The sequence below is a fragment of the Sturnus vulgaris genome, chromosome 3 (genome assembly GCF_052056855.1).
Source record: "Sturnus vulgaris isolate bStuVul1 chromosome 3, bStuVul1.hap1, whole genome shotgun sequence".
Classification (NCBI taxonomy): domain Eukaryota; kingdom Metazoa; phylum Chordata; class Aves; order Passeriformes; family Sturnidae; genus Sturnus; species Sturnus vulgaris.
This window is the reverse complement of record NC_142245.1, coordinates 74,227,596-74,249,948: the sequence shown is the minus strand read 5'-3', so window position 1 is coordinate 74,249,948 and position 22,353 is coordinate 74,227,596. Positions and strand designations below refer to the sequence as shown.

Here is a 22,353-nt window from a genome sequence, read left to right as displayed (position 1 = left end):
AAGACCTTTTCGAGCTAGCAGCACTTGGCTGGAACTTCAATTAAGCCAGTTAAAAAAAATCTCTTAAAATGATGATAATCAAAATTCAACAAAAGGGAGGTGAAAAGCACAGAGCAAAGGCAAGAAATGGTAACATGCAGAGGTCATTCAGCAGGTGGTTCTTTTCTCTCCTCCCTAAATAAAAGTTACCAGCAATGAGGAAAAGTAGCAATCATTTCTTTAGCACCCCTAACACTTGAGTACTATAGTGAAATCTATGTAACTGAACTTCAGCTCCCGATAGCAGTAAGTGATTACAACCTACCGGAAGATTTCCTCTGAGCCAGCCCATGCTGGGGGCTTTCAGGTCACTAACAGCCTCTGGCACTGATGTAGAGAGAGGCATCTTTCTTGACAAGTCCTTAGCCATTTTTAAGCAGCAAAACGGGGAAAGCAAATTATGACAGGAAATAAAGATTGTCAAAGACATAGCACTGAACTATTATAAGAGACAAAGGGAATAAAAAAGGCTACCAGAAAACTGAAAACACTATGCCTTGGGATGTTTTCATCTCACAACTGGGAGTGCACACATGTGGAGGGAGCAGAAAACATTCATAAAGCAAAAAACTTCTCTGTGTCCCTAGAACAGGCCCCATGGAAAACCATAGCTTAAAGATAAGAAACTGCTTGTTAAATGACGAATTCAAAAAGGAATTCATACCCCCATTAGTGGACCCCCTGTTATCGTTCTGTAATATTAGTGGTTCATTTTCCTTTAATATCTACAGGCTAGTTTTGAATGGAAAATCCTTTGTGGATTGGTCAGAATGTAGAATTCCCTTGGTAACTGGCGCAAAAATGTAAAACCCTCAAAAGATATAAAAACCCCTAAGAAACCCTAACCATTGAATATGCTAGACTGGATACCTTCATAGAATAAACTGTGGAATTGCGCCTCTCTTCATGTTCCCATCTCTTCACCTGCTGGTTTGAGGGTGAGCTATGAGCCAAATTCTCTCGGGGCAAGGCTTGGAAGCGTGGCCTGTTGCTGAGGACTGCTTTGGCAGTCTCGGGGATGCCAAGGAGACCCCAGAACCCACCGGCGACACACACATACTTAGAGCAGGACTCTCTTCAGAACTACAGCTTATTTCTGTGCAGCCTTATTTCCTCTGTGGAACAGGCTCATATCTATGCACCAAAACACAGCTGTTCTCCATCTGAAATTGTACTTCTTCCAAGCCTTTTACTGAAATTATTCTCAAAGTTATTTAATTTCAAAAGGTGCCCACAGCTGAATTGTTTAATGAACCCTAATGCACAGCTACAGTTTCTGATGGTAGAGATAAGATACAGATTTAGATTATTTTTGAAACAATTAATGATACCATTACAAACTTAATGATCTGCATCTTTCTTAGCATGCCTGAAGATCAACGTCCATCCAGAATTTAAAGAACTTGTAACAGAGTTAATAAAATTACTTCCCCCCCAAGTCATATAGCACAGAACTCTCTGCTTTCATCTAATTATCCTTAACGTTTTCCCTTATTTAATGACTTCATTTGTATTTTAGCTATCAGCTTTGCAATAGAGCACAAAAGAAATCCAGATGCAGCGTTCCAGTCACAAACAGAGAAATGTCACTGACTTGTCAGGTCTGCTTGCTTTCCCACCTTGCATTAAGATGCTTTTCGAGAATGATTTTACAACAGTTGATATTTTGGAGACAAATGTTATAACAATGAAGCTACAAAATTTGGAAATACAAAATCTTTAACTGTGAAGGGCACAGAGAGCTTGTGTTCAAGCCTAGAAGCAGACAGAGACAAACATCATTGCAGCTTTTTATGATATATTCAGTGAATATATGACATGTAATTCATATCAGCATAGCTCCTAGTGAAAATAGTCTGTGAACATTATAGCCACCATTATTAGAAGGGAAGTAATGTGTCCAGACTTTGAGGGTACATCACTCTCACACTGTTCTAATGGCAAGCCTGCCATTAGCTATTAGAGCTACTGGGTCCATTTTACCTATTTATTTTATACCTATATTCAAATGGCTTTTTCTGTAGCATAATGTGCCTTTATAAAGAAATATAATGACATAACTGTAATATTACTTTAATTGTTGTCTGAAATAGCATGTACAACAATTTATGAAAGTTAGAACATACTTATAAAAAGTTCACTTTTCACACACTTATAAATTTCAAAACATGTCCAGCAGGCTCATTTATTAGGAAACTGAATTTTAAATCTTTATTTCTTTCTCCTTTATTCAATTCCTTTATTAGCAGCTCCAGAAATAGAAAACCTGAAACACCAGAAAACAAGTAAGGGCACACTGTCCTGACCACAGGCACAGCCAAAGAGCCAAATTCAGCCCTGCAACTCTAATCTTGTACTAGTAAATGCGGCTCTACGCTTGCCCGTGTGCTTTCAGAACTTGCAGGTGTCTGAGGGGGCTGGTTTGGCAGAGCAGTCGCACAAGGCTTCTGCATCTCATTTACAGTCAAACTTCACACACCCCCTTCACTTCTGGTTCACAACACCCCCTCTCAGCAGGGCACCACATGAAAACAAAAACAGCTAGTAAACAGAATGCAGAGGACAGGTGCAATTATTAACACTAAATCAAAAATCACATGGCCCAAGAGATGCAGTGTAAATTTATTTTTTTTTAAATACATTACCTGCCTTCACATAAAGCCTCCTCATGTAGATACCTGCCCGCATCACACTGCTATTACAGTGGATCAGCTACTCCTTGTCTTTCCACAGCCATCATAAGGGTAATTAATTCCTTCTGGTTTGAGAGAAATGTATCTGTTTGCCCACAGATGGATCTAAAACATCTAAACTACCAAATGATCCTGCTAACATCTGCTGGTTTTGGAACAAGGACCTAAAAGGCACAGCAATTAAATCCTCTTTACCAGGGCCCACACATGAACATGAACTTTTGCCATCCTTCTGCCCATTCCCTCTAAGAAAAAGTATGAGAAAGGTACCAACTTAAATCATTTCCATGGGACAAATGGAATGGGAATTGAACCTTCATATCAGTGTGTCTTTACACAGTAAAAATATTTCTTCTCCTCCCCCACCTCCAATCAAGTAAGGACATTTTAGGTGCATCTTGATAATGATTCCCTGAACTATCTTAGATTCCCTTCCTCTTTTAAAAAGCACTTAACTTTCCACCAAGCCTGTTTGTAAATCACAAAAAGCAATATCCTTCTAAAGCTTTGTGAAGATGAGAGAAAGTAACTTTTAAAGTCCATTTTACTTCTTTTAAGAAGTGTGATTTTAACACTGAAATTTTTTATAGGAGAAAGTAAAACATAAAGACAGATTATACTCAGAGTTCAGGTAAGAAACAATTCGAAGTTTACTGTTTGAAAGTAAGCATGAATCATAATCACAGCAGGTTTTTATTCACTAAAGTGAAACATTAAAAAAATTTCTAGTGATACCACAAAGGTAACAAAAACTACTAGAGAAGTTTTCCACTTCATATTTTCACCAGCTACTTAGGTTTTCCTCCAACTCCTGGCCTTCCTATGTTTCTAATACAAGCAAATAATAGAACAATTTCTTTCTCTTCTTCACTGAAATATTACAGAGATTACTGTAAAAGACACATCCTTTTGAAATTTACTGAACTCCTATGCTCTCTAACAGATCAAACCAGCTGCCCAGTAGGAATAAGAGAAGGTGAATGCTCAGATCTGGTACGTCAATGTTCAAGTTGAACAGAAATCTTTCTTTACAAAGAATGGAACAACACAGCATTAACACAGCTAAAAATCATAGGTAAAATCCACAGTTACATGATCCTAAAGTACCAGCTTCTGTAGTCTATAATATTTTACTTTTTATTTGTCCTTTAAGACTTCACAGCAGTGATTTTGTTTAAAGTATTTAAGGAATATTAAGCCATATGTTACCAGATTTTGCCTATATTACCTATAATTCTTCCAACTATTAACAGGTTTCTTTCTGTCTATGTAAACTTGCAATTTATAAAATCTAAAGAAGTTATTACTAGTAACTAATCTAATCAAAGAACATTATAAACAAAAAAGAGGCTTTAGATATTGGCAGTGAATAGTAGGTTATTGACTACAGAGTATTTCAAACGATATTTTCTCTTTCACTTGAGAAAGTGGAAGAAGCATTTCAAATGAAAAAGAAACTAAAAGGGAAAAAGATATCCCACCTACAAGGCTATACAAAAGCTAAAGGGACAGTGAAGTAACTTTTTTTATATTTTAAATATATAACTCAAACAGTGAGACCATTTATCAACACATACAATATTTTACTTTACACTTCTGTGTAAGAAGATTAAAAATAAGTCCCCAAACATTAAATTTTACTGATATGAACACATTCTAGAATGTCTACAATTAACTTCAACAGCTTCATTAACACAAAAGTAAACTTGATATTTTATTTACAGTAAGACTCAATATTTACAAAAATGCAAACAACACATTCTACTCAGTATATATCCTTTCTACATCATACACATCAAAGGAAAAATATTTCAAAGGAAACACTATAAAGAAAGAAATGAAACCATTAGATAAAAAAGCTATTTTGGACCTCTGAGAACATTTTTATAAGATTCAATAAAATTTCTTATCCAAGCATGTTTGATGGCAACAAATACACACCTAACATCAAAGCTGTAAGCCAGGGATAATAATGGTTTAATAACGTCTGGGACATTAACCAGAAATAGCAGGCAAAAGCATGACACTAAAACAACAGTATTTCCCGACTTCGTATTTTGCACCTTTCCAAACAGGGCTGCCTTATGTAGTAACAACTGTACGCTTTCAGACATCTCACTTTCTACAAAAGGCCCAGACATCACCTTGGAATTCTCTCAAGTTGTCTGGGTCAAATATTGCTGATCTCCAGTCAAGACTGTGTCAATCTTTAAAAGGGCAACAGCAAGATTAAGGAATATGTACCCAGGAAGAAACAGTGGCTTCCTGACACACAATATTCACCTCAGCAAATACCAAAATTCAAACAAGTGTCTCAACATAACAAGGAGGCATAACAGTGCCTCTGTGTGCCATCGTTCACATAAGAGACAATTTCAGCATCTTACGTACAGAAGTCACTAAACAAACAAAAAACCCTAGAAAAATCAAATAATGGAATTACAAGTCACTTATTTAATACAGTATAAACCTTTCCTACATTTTTTCATAATCTTAGCCATGCACATGCAATTAACACCAGCTGCCTAACACTGTGCCTGCTTGCATCAGCTGGAGAAGCATTTCCTGTGATTATGCCCAATACTGTTTTGGGATGATGCTAAACATGTGGCTTGGCTTAATAATGTATTCATTTTAGAAGTACTTTGAGATAGTTAGTAAGGATTTCTGTGGTCAAAAAGAAAAAAAAATTAAAACAACCCTTTCTTCAGAATAACTCATCTTCTTTTTCCAAGAACATAAAATGTAATTCAGTTGTTAAACCGAAAAATGTCTGTATTTTTTACACCTCACCGCCTTAACTTTTAAGTTCCCTGCAGTGAGAGGCAAACTGTATCCCAAGCAACAGAAACTTTGAGATTTGCCTTGCATGTGGAGATGTACTATAAGCAAATTTCCAACGTCAACATATGTAACATGTATTTAAACATGTTCACATATGTAATATGTTCATTTAAACACTAAGCATAAGCCACAAATACAAGATGGGGACACTGGAGGTGTCATTTGTTTAGTTTTGCTTTAAGTTTAATAGGGGGCTCTTTGTGCCTGTGTTACACACCGTGCCATCAACAGAGGTTGAAAACAACCTCAGGGTTTTAACTCCATTCCAGAAAGGCTTGTCACTGAAGGAAGAGATGTATGGAAGGTAAATAGGAATGTAGGTGTTCAAAAGAAGGAAAGTGAGCGTGGAAAAAAATAGGAAAGTGAGAGAAAGAAAAAAATTTAAGTTAATGACACTAAGTAACACACATTGCATCTCACTGAGGATGGCTGAGAGGATGTGGGATGCACTTCAGCAAATATAAGTGCCATAATAATACATGCATAATACACAACTTCATAACTGCTGGGCTAAGAGCATGCTGGAGAAGTTGTTCAGATGGTAGTAAAAAAAAGTCTCTGTAACATGCTCCTGTAGTGAACAGCAAGCACATACAAAGATAAAGCCCCCAGTGTGAACTATTGGTCGTTACAAGGTGTAACTAACTGTGAGGTTTTTAAACCTCACAGGGATATGTTCAAGCACTCAAGTCCCTTACCATATTTATAGACAACTAAACAAATGCCTCAAATACTGTATTACTCCCAGTTCTAAATAACTGGATGCTTATTAGCCACTCAACACCATAATTATCCTTCATAATTAATGCTGATTTCCTTCAAAATAAAAGTTTCAATAAGCCTCAAGGTAGGAACTGGATAATTTTGTCTCTGGAGCATTCTCCCAAATGTTTTTGAAGGAAACGCTAAACATCCCTTTTGAGAAAAACATAACCTATTTCAGTATTTACAAAGGATCTCAAATGAAATAAAATAAAAGACTAAGCCAAGTACACTAATCCTTAAGACCCTGCCTGTACATTATTACTCAAATCAAAACAGAGAGGTGGTATGAATAGGATTTCTGTCTTACTTCTTATTAACTACTAAGTCATTCACTTTCTTTACAGCAAAGTCATTAGCAATGCTCATACCACCTGCAAAGACAGGATGTCAGTTCTGAAGTAACTGTCTTGATAAACATGGAGTTTCCTTCTTGAGGATTTTTTTAGAAATTAATTTTGGTTAATAAAATCTTTGCATCTTGCAGACAACACACAGTAGCTGTGTAAGCATAAGTATCTTGCAATTTATGCCAAGATTCACATTTAATCTTACAGAATAATTATTCTATGAAAGCACTTATGGAATTATTCTATGAAGCAGGATTTCTCATTTAGAGAAAATATTATTTTTTTTTCTGCTAAGCAGTTTTATCAATACAACTGGTAATAATAATGGCAATGCTGGCAATCTGAAACAGAAAGCCCGCAACAATCTAAACTATAGAATTATTTTGCAGAACAGAAATACACAGTTTTAGACTAGTTGAGAAAGAAGCTGTAGATTCTACAGCCCTTCTAGTAATAGACAAGAAAATTAATTTGTCATGTACTAAAAGTATGGAAATGGTCTTCAAAAGAAACAGATCCTTGCTAACTCTGGCTATCACTAAATGAAAAGTTTACCAAACTATCAGCTATAAATAAAGTAATCTTATTTCCAGCAGTTTTTGAGTCAGACATTTTACCAGTGGTTGTAGTAAATAATACAGAAATATGAAGAAAATGACTCATCACATAAAATAAGAACCAGATGTTCATTGTCCACACAAATGCATCAATTTAGTTAAAATAATGCAAATGTATTGTGCAGTTTTAAGTGTTTGCTATGTTTTGTAATATTTGAATTTGTGTTCATTTAATTTTTATATAATGTTTGTAGTATTTTCTAAAATACGTTCTTTATGCTTTTTCTATCATTCAGTATGTCATTTGATACATGTCATAATTTTTGAGGAGGTAAGGAGTAAGAAAGTCATGACAGTGTTTGCAGAAAACTCTCTAGTTAGTATCTTCCCAATAATACACAGCAACTGGAACCTGAAAGCTGTGTATTTTATCCATAATTCTTCTAAAAAGCGTTTTAATTCTGAATACACTACACTACCCCTCAGTCTTTCTAACATTCCTCCTAAAAGTCTCTGTTAGCATATATAAAAACTCTTCCAAAGGTATGTCCAAATAAATGAGCCACTCATAGTCTAGCAGTCCTTTAATCCTTATTGGATCCTTGTCACAGCACACTGAAGGTTCAGTCCAGCTCAGTGGCTAGAAATTTACAAGTTTACATTTCCTAAGAGAAAAGCAGACAGAGGCATAAGACAGCTCACTGACCTAATGTGGTCAAATATTGAAGTGTAGTGAAGATGCATAAAGAGTTCCAAAAATCAACCTATCAAGACAAGCTTTTTGGTCCAAATCATGCCAGCCTTTTGGGGATGTCTTCTCGTTCAGAACCTCCCCCTACTGCCTGGAGGCAATACTACCTCCTCCCGACAAAGAGAGTTGTAAAGAAACCCAAGGTTGTAACAGACACACAATAAGCTGTCCCAAGCCAGATAAATATTACTTAACATTGGTAGGATATAGGGGTGAAAAAAGTCAAAATTTCAGCCTAAAAATTTATGCAATAAAATTAGATCAAGGTCTGTCTTGCATTATAAGCATACCCCTACAGCCTGAAAACATGCCTACTTCAAGGCAGACGCTCTTCTGCAAATAAAAAAAATTAATTAAAAATACATTTAAGCAACACTCAACTATTGGATATACACATGGTCACACAAAGTAATATTACCAAAGGCAGGATCCCTAGTCTTCTCTTCAGAGCTCACATGCCACACAGGCACTTCAAACAGCACATCAGCTATTTGATGACTAGCAAGTAACAGCTTTCTAATTGATAATTTATCATTACTGCAGTTTAGAATTAGAACTTAAGAAAAAAAAGGCAGTGCTGCAATGTTACAAGTGCAAATTAGAATCAAAACTAACAAATGCTGCTGATTCTTCCTGAGCTATCTGTCTATAATGCTGGCCATATATGCAAGAGGATATTTCGAGAAAGACACCTGTACAATTTCCTACAGTGAGGAAATCCCAAACTGTCTTTTCAAAGCTTGCAAACGTGTCTGCTCATTACATAGGAAAATGAGGGGAACATAAATTGAGGCACAATATTATTCTTGGCAGATATAATAAAAAGGAAAATAGCCCCATTATGTCTCCAGTTATTTGAGGAGGTTAAAACAGGATTTTTCCAGCTGTACTTATTTTTTAACGGCTGCATTTCTCGAGTCATAGTCAGATTCTGCTAGAATGTATGTACAATTTCTTAAAACATGTTTTAGAAAATTGTACTATAAGCTAATACATACATACATATTACACAAGAATCTTCCACTGAACACTTAAAAGCCTTTGAACAATTATTATGAGTATTTGGAATGGCACATATGCTGCCTGTTCAGATTTATAGAATCAATTTTTAAAGATGCCCCAGAAACAAAAATGCTACCCTAACAAGAAAATTATATAACCAAGCATTTTATTTATGCACGTTTTGGAAGCAACATAGATGTGTACCATATGACATCATGCTCAGCAGTAAAAACTATGGGAAAGGAGAAGCAGGGCGTGTGGGGAACAAAGACATACATCCATGCTTATAGGATTTCTCTTCCCAAGCAACTGCTAAATATTTGCTATTTTCATCCTGTTTCACAGCCGAAGGGAGTGAGTGAGAGGCACAGGGGCATCTGGCTACTGGCTGGGGTCAACTCACCACAAATAATAAATTTCTTACAAGAAATGGAAGAGAGGAATTTCAGAGATCCTCTCTACTCTTCCCTAATCTTTCAAGGAGAGAACACATTAGAATAATGGAATCATTAAGGTTGTAAATACCTCCAGGATCATCAAGTCCAACCTTTGACAAATATCACCATTCTCACTAAACCATATCATGAAGTTCCACATCTACTCATTTTTTGAACGCTTGCCCCCTCTTACAGCAGCAGCTAAGAGTAATGTCTTCCTATTTCCTGAACAAATTAATCAGAATCCAGTTTCCAAATAGAAATTCACTAAGTGACACAGTTCAGCAGTCCTCATCAGCTTCAAAGAAAGAAGAAGTTGTTTAAATGACTATCTGGTTTACAAAACATTTGAAGGCAGGCAAGTAAGTCACAACTGTACAGTCATCTACTTATTCTCCTAACTCCTCAGAAGCCAGTTTACAACTGGAAAACTGAAATTTGCTCCACAATTCACCTGACAAATGCTTCAATCACCAAGCTACCATTCCACAATCATCTATTCTTGTTGTAAGACCTATTTATGTTTAAGATTCAGGCCTTTAATATCAGATACAGTCTATTTTTTAGGCCAAACATCCAATGTGCCTTTGGGCAAGCAAGAGTAACAGATGGTTCAGAGTAAACACATGCTTTAGAACAAATGACAGTAAAGTCTAGGGAAGTGTATAATTTATACCCATAAGTTCTGCACACAATGAAAGGGGAGAGCCAGCAGTTTGTCTATCCCTAAAATATCAACTAGGTAAAACATTCTGCACCTTCCTTTTAAAGTTATTTTTCTCTAGCACCCACTAGATTTAACAAGACAGAAAAAGAACGAGAGTTTTATTTCGCATCTCAGAGCTGCACTCAGTAACAGGTTGGCCACGAAACTAGCTCACATGTTTATGTACTGAAGAGAAGACAGAAAACACCAACTGCCCTTTCTGCAATAGTGAAACAGTCCACATTGCTACTGAAGCCTAACTCTTTCTTGGCTTCACTCCAGTCTAATGGAATTTCATTGAACTATGCAGTTGTGTACAACTTCAAGAAGGATATCTACATCTAGAATAAGCTCAAGAAACACCCAGCATAAGTATCTTTCACACCAATAGTTAATTCAGTGAGCCCCATTACCACAGAACTACATGGTGCTGCTATTGCTTCCTTCAATCACATTTTTAGGTGTTTGTGCAGTGTTGGGGTAGTTTGACATGCTGCTGCGTGGTCATCCTCCACAGTGGGGCAGGGTGGAAAATAGGGAGAAGAAAATAAAAAAAAAAATTACAGGGTTGAGATACAGATAGTTTAGCAGAGGAAGATAAGGAAAAATATCCCACAAGCAAAGGAACAAAATGCTTACCACATCCCACAGGGTGACCAGTGCTACAAGCTCCAGTTTACTAATGTCCAAAACCCAGATATCTTGAAAGCAAAAGATCCACCCTTTCTTCTTCCTCCAGCTGTATTTTTATTTCTGAGCATGACAATACACAATACAGCATATCCCACTGGCCAGTTTGAGTATACTGTCCAGGCTATGCCCCTATACAGCCTCATGCCCACCCCCTTGCCTACTTGCTGGGCAGGGAGGGTGGAAGAAAGCTTTGATGTTGTGCAGGCCAGAAACATCCAAAACATTGCTGTGCTATCAACATTGTTTTAGCCACTAATCTCAAGCACTTTGACTGTGATGAAAGTTAACTCTTAAACCCGGTGTAGGAATGTGCTCACATTGGCATTGTGCAAAAAGAGGCAATCAAATTCCTCAGAGAGATGAGTAAAAAGAATGCCCTGACTGTGCATTCCCTTATGTATTGTGCTTGCAATAAACACAAAATTGCTTCTTTCTGTGATGTGATGAGGTATCTAAAAAGCAAAAAGGACTAAATAAACAATGACTGACTACTGCTCATAATCTAAGAATAAGGAGGTACCTGAAAAACTTAATAGTTTAAGGTGAGAGTAATGCCAAGTAGAATGCCTTTCCTGTGAAGAACATAATTGAATTTGGGAATTCATTGCCACAAGATGCCAAAAAGACTAAAAGTTCAGTTATGCCTAGATGAATTAATGGATATCAAATACCCTGGTAGCCTCTGAATTCAACAGCTTAGAAGCAGATAATCAGTTATTTAAATCACGGAATACTAAAAGATAATATGAAAGTGAAGGTATAATTGGTTTTGTCTTCCTTTTTTTTCACCAGATCACCTAAACACCTCCTACTGTCTGCTGCAGGAGAGAGACACTAGACAAACATTTTCTTTGAAAACAGAGCTACAGAGTGAAATGACAACAGAGATTCTGAAGATTACAATTTGGGATTTAGGAGTCTAATGTCTCTCAATCTGTTTCTGGGCCCTACTCTTGTTTCCTTTTCTTCTTAGTTCAGACATCAGCTGTTATATTTCTAACAAACATCCAGCTACATATTATAGGTCATTTGTTAAACTGCTTTTGATTAGGTAAGTTTATATGAACTAGAGAGTAGATTTTGGTCTCAGTTCTCTCTTCAAATATGAAAGTGTAATTCAGTTTAAGAAAATGTGTAGGCTAGAAAGTGTTCAACACCAACTTCAACAATTGTTACTACAAACAATTTACCAAGAAAACAGTAAGCTGTTATTTGGAGTAACAAGGACTTCAATTTTCTACGGAGAAATTTTGTAGGAGGGAGAAAAGAAACCCGTTCAGCACTCAAAACGCGCATATGGGCTAGAATTAATCCCACTGCTAACAGCTTCCAAATAAACTTTACTTTATAACTAACCAGTGAAAGACAACATGTGTCTTTCCTACCCCCAACCACCTCCACACCCCATTAGCAGCTCCTGTAACTATGTACCAGAAGAGAAATGAAACATGCAAGAATAACGGACCAGCCTGAGCTCAGTTTGAGTATAAAGGGTAAAGTTTTTCAGAGAAAGCGCTGTAGGACCTGCAGAAATATACACCAGCCTTTTATAATGGATGAGGTTTCTATTAACTGTGTAAAAAAGTATTTTTCAACTATAAATGTTTTTCCTGAAAACAGAACTTACACTACACAATAAAAACCTGCAAAATATACTGAGAAGCAAGGGACTACAACTACTTTAGAGGCCAAATTACAATCATCTTGATCACATAATCACATAAGAATGGGTGAGGCTGAAAGGGACCACAGTGGATCATCTAGTTCAACTTCTCTGCTCAAGCAGGCCCAGCCTAGAGCACGACGGACAGTTCTTGAGCATCTCCAGTTAAGGAGACTCCACAACCTCTCAGGACAAGTTGTTCCAGGGCTCAGTCATCTACACAGGGAAGAAGTTCTTCCTCATGTACAGGCAGAACTTCCTGTGCATGAACATCTCCCCGTTCCCTCTTGTCCTAATGCTTGGCACCACCAAAAAAGCCTTGATCCATCCTCTTGACACTCTCTCTTCAGATAGTTATACATATTTATGAGGTCTCCTCTCACGTGTCTTGTCTTGAGGTTGAACATGCCCAACTCTCCCAGCCACTCTTCATAAGAGATGTTTCAGTCCTTTAATCATCTTCAAAGCCCTCCACCAGACCTGCTCCAGGAGCTTCAGGTTTATCTTCAAAGTAAGTTCTGTAAACACAGAACTGTCAAAATAAAACACTGTCGTTTGACAATTTCTTGCTTTCTCTCTGATTCAGTGGAAGTCATGACCTAACCTCTTTCAAAGGCCAAGCTAGCTTTCAGAGAGAACTGAGGTCTAACATGTAAACTAGTTTGTTTATACAATGCATAAAGACCCTAGCTAGGAGTTAGTTGTATTCCCATATAAATGTGACGACAGTTCTCCAAATATCATGATTCCAAGATGATGCAAGTTTACTCTTCTCTGGCCAGAAGCAACTCAGATCCAAAGGAAATAATTTTAAACATGCTTTACAGCATCTGCTGAAAAGCAGCATGTGTTTAATCAGACTCATCATCTCATTGTTATCATCAATGCCATCTTTAGACGAAAGACAGCTTGCATCTGACCTGATGGCTGGCTTGGTTTTCTTCCTCCTAAAAATTTAGCTCTGCAACCTACCATGTAGACATACATAATAACCCTTGCTGCGCTGCCTCTGAAACTTACAACATTTTTTCTAGTCATTGACTAGACTCAAGTGAAGTCTATAATATGGAAAGTAACTAAGCATGACTATAAGATTTCTTCGCTGCAGAAATTACATTTACTGGTTTCACTTCAACAATTCACTTGTTTAAAAAGCCGAAGACTAAAAGGGTTTACACCAATGTTAGTATTTTAAGAACAATAACAAGACTTACATTCTCTACTCATAGAAGGTTTTAAGCAAAGGTATTATTTGAATTCCAACATGATACACACTCCTGAAGCACCTGAAGTGCAAGCCTTAGGACGCTACAAGAATGTCGTGTTTTATAAGCAAAGCTGTCAGTTCACTACCAACCAAAATGAAATAGTACCCAAAACAGAAAAACACCTTATGTGACCACATGCTTTTTTCGTTCTTCATTTCTTTTTCTCTAGTTTATTAACACCAGCAGTAAGTACTGAAAGTACATTCGACAGCGTTACGTTTCCCACTTGACCACTCCCGCCAGCGCCGTTCCGATTAGCAAAGCCCAGAAAGAACGAGAGGAGCACACGGCACCCGGGCCTTCAGGAGCGGCCTTGCATCACCCGCCGCGCTGCGCTCCGGGGCTGGGGCACGGCCAGCACTCCGCCAACCCCGGCCACACTGCCGGCCCCGGGAACGCTGCCGGCCCCGGGAACGCTGCCGGCCCTGCCCGCCGGAGGCAACGCGTGGCACCCGCCAGCGGCCCGGCTGCCCCCGAACGCCGCGCCCCGCCAGCAGCGCAGCAACGCCCCCGCCCCGGGGGCTGCGGACAGAGACCCGAGCAGCGGCGGCGGGACGAGCCCCAGCGCCTAGGCAGGCCGGTCCCGGCGGTCGCACTCCCCACCGGGGTGCGGCACCGCGGCCCCGCACCGGCAGCGACGGCGCAGAGCAGCGCCCGCCGCGGGCCCTCCCCGGCGGCCCCCACGCCGCGCCCGCCCGACCCCCGCCCGCCGCGCACCTGCCTTACGGCCCGCCGGTTCCGCTGCCGCCAAGAGCCGGCGCGGCGCGACACTGCCGTACGGCGAGCGGGCGGGGCCGTGTCCGGCGCGGCCCGCGGGGCTCCCGTGTCCGCGGCGAGGCTGTCCCGGTGCCGGCAGCCTTGTCCGGCCCCGCCCGGGTGTCAGCGCTCTGCCGAGCCGGCGCCGCGCTCAGGCTGCCTCGGCTACAGGCCGCGCCTCCGCCGCGTTCTCTGTACAGCAAAAACGCCGAGATGCGGCTGCTGAGCCCGGTCGCCCGCCCCAGTTATGCCCGGCGCGGAATATGCCGTGGGGGCAGCTCCTAGCAGTATTTCACAGAATCACAGAATCAATTGCATTGTTAAAGACGTAATCTTTACCGAGTTCACCTATGACCGAACACCAACCACCTTGTAACCTAAACCATGCCGCCAAGTGACATGTCCAGTCTTGCGCGCCTGCATGGACGGTGACTTCACTTCCCTGAGCAGCCCGTTCCAGTGTCTAATCACCGTTTCCGCGTAGAAATTTTTGCTAATGTCCAAACGAAACCTCCCGTGGCACTGCTTAGGACTCTGTCCTCTTGTCCTGTCAAGACAAGTGGTTGTCTGGGAGAAGAGACTGATCCCCAGCTGACTACAGCCTCCTTTCAGGCAGTCATAGAGAGCAGTAGGATTCCTCCTGAGCCTCCTTTTCTCCAGGCTAAACAACCCCAGCTCCCTCAGCTGCTCCCCACAGGACTTGACTGCTCTTGTGTCACTGCCTCGGGCTTTCCTGAATGTGGGTGTCCGTGGCCTTCACCCCTTAGTGCTCTTTAGCAGCTCAACATTAAGCACACTTAATTCTTTGCCGAGCCATTTGTGTACCTCACTGTGCACCTCTAGAGCTTTTCCACCCTTACTTATTCAATTTTATGATTTTTGAAGCAAGCTTTTTAAGTAAGTGGCCTATGTCCTCAGTTGTATTAATACCGTATATATGTGTAAGGTGATGCTTTTCAATAAAGATATTATCTGCCAGATATTTAGTGGACTAGAAGTGCATGGAATTAATTTTGTCAAATGCAGATGTTTTAACATAGACTTAATATGTGCCTCAGGAAAAAAATTCTCATTTTCTTCAGTATGTACTAATTTTTTTGGAAGACATATGACGTTTGATGTCCACATCTTAAATAATCCTTTGCTTATTCTCTTCTGCTGCCACATCTTTGGCAGCATTTCAATATTCATTAGTATCTAAATCTACCATTCACTGTCTTGCCCTTTGTTTGACTGCTATGCTTTGTGCAATAAAAAGGTGTAAATAGTTTTTATCCATCTTTTGCATGAAATCCCTCTGGCATAGCCACATGAGAAGTTCTAATTCAAATTCCAGAAAAAGATTTCAGTCAAGTAGGCTCAATATTGTAGAATCTGAGAAGCAAGAAACATATCTGATCTTAAGTTTGCAAAATACCCTGGAAATTTACAGGAGTTAATTCACCACTCTGCTCTTCACTTTATGTGTTCCTTAACCAAACAGTATTGCATTCGAAGTCAAACCAGTGTTGTTCACTTGGAGAACAATGGGAACTCACAAGACCCAATTCAGTTTATGGTCACTGTGAGTACTGCCTGCTGGTGACACTTGAATTATTGTCTGCAGATGCATTCTAATTTACAGACTATTGAATTGACTCTTTTTGTTTCTTTTTAACAACTAAAAATTAATGCTAATATGTGAATCATGAATTTTAGCTATTTGAAGAGTACTTCAGATTCAGAAGAGAAATAGATTAGTAATTAAAATAACCTCGTCTTTACTTTGACAATGGAAAACTTATTAAATCATTGTCTTACAAAAAAAATCAACAAATTCAGCGTCTGTTGAGATTGTAAAACAAATCTGGAAGACGTCCTTGAATCAGTATGAATCTCTGCTGTAATGAGAGTATCAAGCATTCAAAACTAACTGCTCTCTGCAGATGTCACTGTTACCAGCACTGGGAGAAAAATCTTAAATCAATGTTATTATGTGACAATAATGCAGGTTCCTCAGAAAACATTCCAAATCTCTATTGCCCATGATTACAAAGTAATCATATCCTGTATGCTGCAACTGCTATGCTAGCAAAAGTCAGCGCGTTGGAGGTGCTGTTATTCAAATGAGCTGTAATCTTTAGAGTCATCTTGTTCCCATAGATTTTAATACTTTATTTAAAAGTCACCGGGAGGAGGGACTGACCTTGGCTCGACGCTAGGTGCCCACTGAACCTGCTCTATCACTCCCCTTCTCGGCTGGACAGGGTAGAGAAAATATAACAAAAGCATTGTGGGTTGAGATAAGGACAGGGAGAGATCACTCAGCAATTACTGTCACAGGTAAATCAGACTCAACTTGGGGAAAAATTAGTTCAGCTTATTACCAATCAAAATCAGAGTAGCATAATGAGCTATAAAACCAAATCCTAAAAACACCATTCTCTCATTGCTGCCTTCTTTCTGAGCTGAACTCGATTCCCTAATTCTCTACCTCTGCTCCTGCCACTTGTGCAGGGGAACAGGGAATGTGGGAGCAGTTCATCACACATTGTCTCGGCTGCTCCTTCCTTCTCAGGGGTCGGATTCCTCACACCCACCACCTGCTCCATCATGAGGTCCCTCTCACAGAAGACAGTCCTCCATGAACTTCTCCAAGGTGAGAGCTTGCCAGGGCTGCAGATCTTCATTGAATGCTCCAGCATGTGTGCCTTCCACACTGCTCAAGTGTGAGACCTCCAATGAGACCACAAGTCCTTCCAGCAAACCTGCTCCTACTTGGGCTTCTCACAGAGTCACAGGCTCCTTTGGACATCCACCTGCTCTGGTGTGGGTTCCTCCTTGTGCTGCTCCACTCTTGACCTTTTCGGTTTGCAGGGGGATAAATGGTCTCACCACAGTCTGCATCACAGACTGCCGGGCAATCTCTGCTCTGGTGCATGAAGCACCTCCTCCACCTCCTTCTTCACTGACACTGGTGTCTTCAGTGCTTTTTCTCTCGTGTTCTCACTGCTCTGTCCAGCTGCAATTGCTGTTGCACAGTTGTTTTTTTTCTGTCTTCTTAAATCTGTTATCACAGAGGTGCTACCATCAACACTGACAGGCTCAGCCTTGGCCCGTGGTGGGTCTGTCTTGGAGCTGGCTGGCACTGGATCTGTCAGACACAGGGGAAGCTTCTGGCAGCTTCTCACAGAATCCTAACCCTGTACTCCCCTCCCACTACCAAAATTGGGCCACACAATACAGTTGCACAGACATTGTGAGTGGTCCACGAGTTCTTAAAACTGAATACACAGTCGATACTGCTGAGGAAGATATGAATCAGAAACTAGGCATCTACTGCTGCATAAAAATTCATAATTCATATTTGTTCCTTGAGACCTGAGCCTTTTATAATGTCATGCAGGCTACATAAAGGAGATATATCATCTCCATTATTACTGGTTCGTATGCATTGCTCTCTGTGTTCAATCTATTTATCTTCTACTGGATATGAATGTACCTGGATTTAACCCCCAGTTGCTTTTCTTTAGCACAGTGAGTTTTCGAAGCAGTCTTAAATTTTGTCCATGACTTTTCAAATTAATTAAGCAGTCTGATACTTCTGTGTTGGTGAATATCTATGTAGCGAGAATGGAAAACATATTTCTTCTTAGTCTCCATTTGTTATTTCTTAAATGCATTTAGAAGTCCCACAGGATTGCTTGCTTCACAGTATGGATAAAGGGCGTAGAAACACACACATTATCATAATTTGACAGAATTCTTGCGTAGTAGTGGACAAGACTTCTTTGTTTCTTTTTTTCTTTCTTTCAGTTGCTGAGCCTAAGATTAAACACTTATAAGTTTCCTAGTAATCCCCACCACTACAATTTTAATTAATGCTTATAGAATTAATCACGAATGACTCTACATATATAGCAGTTAAATAAGGCAAACATTATAATTTTGCTTTTTTCTTTCAGAAAGGAAAAAAAAAGCAACTTTTGTTTCAAAAAAGTCTTTTATTTGCTTTTTTAAGGAAATACATAATAATCTAATAGAAAATTTATACTATTTTATCCAACAAGAAGCTTGAACTTAGAAAGCACCATAGATATTTTAAAAAGATTTCCCAATATTGATTTAGAGAATAATTTTGGGAGTCTTCTTTAGCCATCATGTTTCTGTACATTGGTCATATGTCTAATCTGATGCTTGCATAAGTTCAAGACAAATGCTCTATGTGTCATATTTCATTAATTGCATTGGCATATTTGCCAGCTCTTTATCAGAGGAAAATGAAAAACTAAAGTAAACCAAATAAAAATGTCTCTTCCTTTGGAACATGAAACAAGTAACATTTATTTTTGGAAAATCACCATATGCAAAGGTTTAAAAACTAGAATAGAATAGAATAGAATAGAATAGAATAGAATAGAATAGAATAGAATAGAATAGGTTTCAGTTGTAAGGGAACTACAATGATCATCCAGTCCGATTGTCTGAACAATTAAGGGCTGTCCGAATTAAATCATGTTATTAAGGGCATTGTGCAAATGCCTCTTAAACCCTGACAGGCTTGGGACATTGACCGCCTCTCTAGGGAGCCTGTTCCAGTGTTTGAGCACACTCATGGTAAAGAAATGCTTCTTAATGTCCAGTCTAAACCTCGCCTAGCACATCTTTCCACACATAACCTGTCACTGAATCCCAGGGAAAAGACCTCAGCACCTTCTTGTCCCTGCTCAGTAAACTGTAGGGAGTAATGAGGTCACCCCTCAACCTCTTTGTCTCCAAACCAGGCAAACCTGACATCCTCAGCTACTCCACACAGGATATGACTTCCAGCCCTTGCTCCAGCTTTGTTGACCACCTCTGGGCACATTCAAAGACATTCATATCCTTCTTAAATTAAGTGGCTCAGAGCTGCACACAGTGCTCCAGGTAAGGCTGCACCAATGCTGAATACAGTGGAGCAGCAACCATTTCTGACTCTCTGTGCTGTGTTTGATGCATCCCAGGATGTGGTTGGCTGTCTTGGCTACCAGGACACACTGCAGCCTCATACTGGATCTGCTGCCAGCCTACACCCCCAGGCCTGTCTGTAGGGCTCTCCACCCATCCCTCTCCCGATTTATACTTATGTGAATGGATAGAGAAAAACTTTGAAGAAAATGACAACTGAAGTTTGTGGCAGACAAATTATTGCCAGATTTTACTCTTTGTGAGAGATATTAACAAGTTTGAGAACTCATGACTTACCCAAATGTTGATATGACACTATCTTGCCAGAGAGTTGATCTGTTGGATAATATTTTTAGTAAACAGTCATTAAATATAGAACTATTAGAAACAGTTAAACCCAGGAAGAAGGCTAGAACTGAATTCCATGTTTCATAATTTGTTAATTTATTTTAAAAATTATTTCTAAACTGAGAAAAAAAACTATATGTGTGTCATGAATGAGACCTGCTCAGAAATACAAGTCACAAAGAATCTATGTTGGTCTGAGGTATATATAGGCATTGTCTAATTTCTTGCTTCTTTTTCATTCCTTCATTAATGATTTTGAAAGAATGCACATTAAATAATTATTTTACATAGATAATTTCAATGTGGTGCTGAAGTGAATTGAGCTGAAAAGTTCAATCATCATGGTCAACAGGCTTCATACCCATTTAGGCTGATATTAATTGCTAATACTGTAGAGTCATTTGAAACCTGGTGGGTGGACCTTACCTGTTTCTCTATGCCTGAAAATATAGAAATTTCTATATGCCCTGGCATATAGAAAATGTGGTAGAATTGGTTTTCCCTCTCACTTGTATTACTGCAATGATTCATAATATTTCTGTTTCCTTTAATAAGGTCTTAAAGAAGAGCTGCTGAAGAAAGTAGTTTTTTAACGAAAGTATCAATATCTTATCTTCACAAACTGGATAATGCTGAAGAAAGGCAAATGTGATTAATTCACATGGTGTGGGGAAAAATACTGGAAAAAGCAATATGATTATGTGCTTGCTGTGCCTCCCTAGCCTCCCCCCCACCTTTTTCCTTATGTCAATGAAAGTTTGTAGTTTCAAGCAAAGAATGCTGAGGTTTATTCTTCTGTATTACTTATCTCAAATTATTAAGCACGCTATGTTTCCAATATGATATATTCCTCAAAAGCAAAGTTGTTGTGTTGTGAGTTATGCAGTCTGATGGTGATACTTAGACCAGATCAAATTCATCTAGAATCACCTCAGAATACTGCATCTTCCCAAGGAAGTAAGAAAAAGTTTCTCTTCTAGCCAGACACTGACCAAAACATCCTTATCTCATTGTAACCGGTAATTGATCCTCTTAAGGAAAGTCCTGAGTGATCAAATCTGGAGAAAGACAACAGTATTTTTGCCAGCCTCTGAGAATGAGATATTATCAGAATTTGCTCAGTCAGCTGCAGTTGCAAATGCCATCTTAACTATGTTTTCTGCTTACTTTTTCAAAGTAGCACAGCCTTACAGCAGGATATCCCTGTGAATTCTGCTGAAAATGGAGCATCTTTTGCAATGCCAGGTGCTAGGCTGTTGTCTGTTATGCTGCTGTGTTTGCCATTCTGGCTCATATCACTGAGCAGAGTGCCCTGAAAAAGAGGTTGATTAAGGGGTTTGTTTCAGAAATTATTACGTGAGAGGGATTGGTAGCTGTTTGAAAGTGGCAAGGATCTGCTGTAGTTGATGGTTCACTCCTTACACAAACTGCTGACATGTGTATGTGTTTGTATAGCTAGACAGAGAAAATAACCCTCAGGATTTTATACAAGTTTCTTTCAGATATCCAGATTATTGTAGTGTCTTTTTTATATATACTAGGAGGTTTCTCAGAGGCTAGTTAAGTATCAAAAGAAACCCAGAATGTTGTTATTGAAAGTTCTGCTGACACAAGATGGGCTAGTGCTGTAGGGATTCATGTCACACACACTGCAGGGTAGGAGGAGGCCATTCCTACCAACAGCAAAGCAGAAGCACCAGAGACATGATAATTTCTAGCAAGGACGTTTCAAATCCTGCTTAGTCACTAACTTGGAGAATTGCTTCAGGCAAATAATTTCAAAAGATATTAAAAAAAATTAGAGAATATTTCAACGTATCAAATCAGACACAGATGTCAACATTGCCCTGTTTGGAAATGGATTTGTCAATGAAAAGGAAAAACAGTGAAGTTGAGAGACAGAAAACTGCTGCCTAAGGACACTAGAGAACAGAGCTGTCCCAGTACAAGATGAGTAGTATCTCATCCTTTGTAAATTGCTGAAGCTGGTGTGTTCACTTTTGACAAAAGACAGTTGGCAGAAAGAAATCAATAAATAGAATTTTGAATAGTAAGTCTTTTGTTATGGACACCATAATTTTTCACATATTTATTCAGGGGAATTCTATTAGCCAAAAGGCTTTTCAAAGTACTTCTATCAAAAAAGATGTTGAGATGTTCCTGCTGAGATTATTTCTTTCTTTGTTCCTCATAAAGGATATGTAAGAATTGTCCAGGTGTCCTTTAACACAGATAAAAAGTATGATTTTTGATGTGATCATCGTGTCCCTTCTCCCTTTTGAAGACTATTCAGGAAACCAATTACTTGTATTGGGAGGACAATTGTTGTGTGAACTGAACAGTGAGACCCTTTGACAGAATGGCCTTATTGAAAATGTTACCAGTTAGTTTGACTGGAGGGACATGATGGGGATTTTTTGTCTCATGCTCACATGTTTCTGTTAGATTATAGGGTAAAAAGGTTGTTTGCACACGCAGAAGGGAGCACAGAGAGACAGCAGCTGGAAAAGGTACCAGAATTATGGACTTGGTTGTCTTGCCCAGACCCCTGCCAGGGC

General features: G+C 39.2%; 1 protein-coding gene across 1 annotated transcript in view; it reads right to left on the bottom strand.

The window, feature by feature from the left end:
- The window catches only part of ASCC3 (activating signal cointegrator 1 complex subunit 3), a 250,562-nt gene extending 236,021 nt beyond the window's left edge, over positions 1–14,541 (bottom strand). The window contains exon 1 of the mRNA XM_014880409.2: positions 14,483–14,541. The gene's annotated coding sequence lies outside the window, so the exon portion shown is untranslated. The remainder of the gene's footprint in view (positions 1–14,482) is intronic.
- Positions 14,542–22,353: the final 7,812 nt, after the last annotated feature.